This window comes from Oreochromis niloticus, unplaced genomic scaffold (genome assembly GCF_001858045.2).
Source record: "Oreochromis niloticus isolate F11D_XX unplaced genomic scaffold, O_niloticus_UMD_NMBU tig00008141_pilon, whole genome shotgun sequence".
Classification (NCBI taxonomy): Eukaryota; Metazoa; Chordata; class Actinopteri; order Cichliformes; family Cichlidae; genus Oreochromis; species Oreochromis niloticus.
The window spans coordinates 26,368-30,267 of record NW_020328997.1 but is presented as its reverse complement, the minus strand read 5'-3'; the positions used below and the strand labels follow the sequence as shown (position 1 = coordinate 30,267).

Sequence of the window (3,900 nt, the reverse complement as noted above, 5' to 3'; positions counted from 1 at the left end):
TTATTTTTATATGTAATATTTAAGGTCCAATTTAATATGAAATTTTTAATATTAATTTTTAATCCCAATGTTTATGTTAAATGTTATTACACTTTAAATTTTAACTTATAAATTTTCAGACCCCAAATCATGTATGCCCCTTGTGTTTATACTACAAATATGAAATTTTTAATCCATAATACCGTAAATTATTAAAATTAATTTATGAATTCAATCAATACCCCATGAATTTTATGATATCCTCCCCAATGTTATCAACCTTATTAAGTATTCCAATTGATGACCCCTTGTAAATATTGGACCCTCCCTCTCCCTATCCTCCCAATAAGGGTTAGGATGGGGGGGTGGATATGGAAAAGGACTGGGGCCCCAGCAAAGCTGGAAACCCACAAGTGCACGGTCCTTCGTGGAATGGGGATGGTGCCCCACCAACACAATTGTTCCAAAAATTGCCCAACACGGGGTTAAGTAGGCCATGAATTTTAAATTGAGCTCATCGCGACGTTTCGGCGCTTTGTACGCCTTCCTCAGGCTGGAGCTCAAATGAATTTTTAATTTTTAAATGTCCCTCTCTGGGTTTTATCTTGTTTGTTATCTCTCTGTTTGTAATAAAGTTTTTATCCCTTGTCTTTGTGTCCCGTGTGGTCTTTTATCCCTTGTAGGCAGGCTTTTTAAGTGGCATTTATTATTTATTTATATCCTTTGTGGATTTTTAATTCTTTCTGAGTGCCGATGAATTTGGGGGGTTAAGTATGTTTAGGGTTAGGCGAGAAGGGGGAGTGGTTATGTTTAGGGCAAGACCCTGGGCCAGGTTCCTCTCCCTTCTGCCTACCAACAAAATTATTTTATTAAATTTAAAATGTACCCAATTGGGGTTTACTGTGTGGCCAACAGGCATCGCGGGGCCCCTTCGCTGAGGGGTTCAGCCCCAAGCAGGAAGGACCACCTCCTCACACACAGGCATCACGGATCTCTTCCGGGGACCAATTTCCAATCTTAGTCTCGCCAATAGGCATCACGGGTCCCGTTCAAGACCAATTTCCATCCTAGGTCTACCCATGTGTGGATTGGGAATCCCTAATCAGGAGACCGACCCTGAGCGACAGGGTCCGACTTCCGGTACGTGGTCTCACTGGTGGTGAGACCACGTCTCACCTGAAGTGGTCTGGCACTTCCTGGTCTCTGCAATGCTGCTGGACAGGAAGCTGGTCTCCAGAGACTTCAGGACCTGCAGGCCGAAGTCGCCGACCTCCTCGTAGAGCGGCTCAGGCAGGTCAGGAGACTCTGAGCGCTCCTCGAACGAGTCCTGCTGGACCTTCATGGGCTGGAGACACACACGAGACACACCAGAACACAGAGAGATGGGATCGGTCCCAAGGTTAAACCCCGCCCCCCCAGCGTTTACTACAGGCTCACGAGTGAGACGAGAGGAAGTACAGAGTACTTACAAAGTACATGGAGAGAGTTCTCCGGTCGTGTAGTTTCCTCTGCAGGGGAAGACAAAGTACAGATGACGATTTGTGCATTTGACCTGTGACAGTTACTGAGCATGTTTGAGAAAAAGCTGAGAGAGTTGGACTCTAACCAGCGTCTGATGGCTGACAGCATGCTGCTGTTGCTCTCGTCTCCTCTGATGGAGACGAGCGGCATCGTTCCGAACTTCTGCTTGGAGATGTCAGAGGAGGAGTGGCGGCGCAGCGCCGGAGACCTGGGTCATCGTTCTGCAACAGAAGCACATTCATGATGGCCAGCACAGGAGCGACGGCTGATCCCAGACCAGCGTGCAGGTAAACGTACCTGAGCTCTGAGAAGGCTGTGATCCAATCCCACAGCTCGGCCTCGCTGCTGCAGCACAGGTACTGGTGGAGGGGAGGGGCAGATACTTTTGATGTCATGCAAGACTGAAACGCTCAGAGCTTTTATTTGAATGCACGACGTCAAACATCAGCTGCTGCAGGTGAGTGTGACACTGAGGAGGACAGGTGAGCCCTGATACTTACAGCTGGTGTTTGTCTGACATCACTGTGAAGCCCCACCTGCACAGGAAACACAAGCCATCAGATAATGGCCATCAGATAATGGCCATCAGCCTTTGACGCTCACTGCTCAGTTCAGACCGCAGGAGTGTGTGTGTGTGTGTGTGTGTGTGTGTGTGAGTGTGTATGTGAGTGTTTTGTCTAGCTATCTTGTGAGGACTTAAATCTGCATTCTACTATACTTGTGAGAACTGACAGTCACTTGTGAGGACACACACACCAGTCTCACAAGTTTGAACAATTAGGTTATGGTTAGGTTTAGGGTAAGGGTTAGGCATCATTTTTAATGGTTAGGGTAACGGGCTAGGGAAACTATTATGTCGATGAAGATCTTCACTAAGAAAGCTGAACGGGCTTGTGTGTGTGTGTGTATGTGTGTGAACAGGTTCTTACTATACTGGTGGGGACCAACAGCCCAGGGTTGAAGGCATTTTTTCACACTCAAATGTGGTTTTGGTGTGAGGGTTACGTTTGAGTTAGTTTTAGGTGTAGGGTCAGTGTTAGTCATTCATTTTGATGGTTAGGTAGCAGCTTGGGAAGCATTATATCAATGGGATGTCCCACGAGGATAGCAAACCAGACGTGTGTGTGTGTGTGTTACCTGGTTGGAGCCTTCAGCTTCTTGCGGATGCCGATGTAGATCTTTAAGGATTTCAGAGCCACTCCTTCTCAGGTTTGATGCTCTGCAGACACAGATGGAGAGACTTTTGTTTTTTACTGTTCTTTTACTGAGATTTGCTGGTTTTCTGTTCTTATTTTGGTTTTAATGTTTTCCCAGGTATTACTCGTCTTCTTGTTCTCCAGTATGCGCCTTTCTCTCCTTTTTGTACACATTCCTCCTGTTTGTTAGTTATTCAGCCACAGTTGGTGTGGACGCCCACAGTTTCGTTGTCCATGTACATGACATCTAATATATTCTATTCTTTTTTAACTGTTTGTTTTACTGCTGTCTACTGTTCCCGACTACCTTCTTGTCTTTGAGCAGCAGCAGTTTGTGGTCTCGAATCTGGAACGTTCTCTCCTGGAACCTGGTCCCCTGAAGGAGCTTCGGAGCTCCTCGCGACACCTCAGCAGACCACTTCATGATCTCGCTCTTATAGGCTGACAGGCACACACAGGTGGACACGTTAGCCATTAATACAACATCAGAGGCTTATTATCGCACAGCTCAATTCAATTCAATTCAGTTTTATTTATATAGCGCCAAATCACAACAAAAGTCGCCTCAAGGCGCTTCATAGGTACAGAGAAAAACCCAACAATCATATGACCCCCTATCAGCAAGCACTTTAGCGACAGTGGGAAGGAAAAACTCCCTTTTAACAGGAAGAACCTCCGGTAGAACCAGGCTCAGGGAGGGGCGGGGCCATCTGCTGTGATTGGTTGGGGTGAGAGAAGGAAGACAGGATAAAGACATGCTGTGGAAGAGAGACAGAGATTAATAACAGATATGATTCGATGCAGAGAGGTCTATTAACACATAGTGAGTGAGAAAGGTGACTGGAAAGGAAAAACTCAATGCATCATGGGAATCCCCGGCAGCCTACGTCTATTGCAGCATAACTAAGGAGGATTCAGAGTCACCTGGTCCAGCCTAACTATATGCTTTAGCAAAAGGAAAGTTTGAAGCCTAATCTTGAAAGTAGAGATAGTGTCTGTCTCCCAAATCCAAACTGGAAGCTGGTTCCACAGAAGAGGGGCCTGAAAACTGAAGGCTCTGCCTCCCATTCTACTTTTAAATACTCTAGGAACAACAAGTAGGCCTGCAGAGCGAGAGCGAAGTGCTCTAATAGGGTGATATGGTACTACAAGGTCATTAAGATAAGATGAGGCCTGATTATTTAAGACCTTGAATGTGAGGAGC

General features: G+C 46.0%; 1 long non-coding RNA gene across 1 annotated transcript; it reads right to left on the bottom strand.

Moving 5' to 3' along the window:
• Positions 1-1,942: 1,942 nt before the first annotated feature.
• Positions 1,943-3,089, bottom strand: LOC112845624 (uncharacterized). Its single transcript, XR_003218484.1, has 3 exons — positions 3,004-3,089; positions 2,638-2,719; positions 1,943-2,036 (listed from the first exon to the last, which is right to left on the bottom strand). It is a non-coding gene; the product is annotated as an uncharacterized LOC112845624 (long non-coding RNA).
• Between the last annotated feature and the right edge of the window lie 811 nt (positions 3,090-3,900).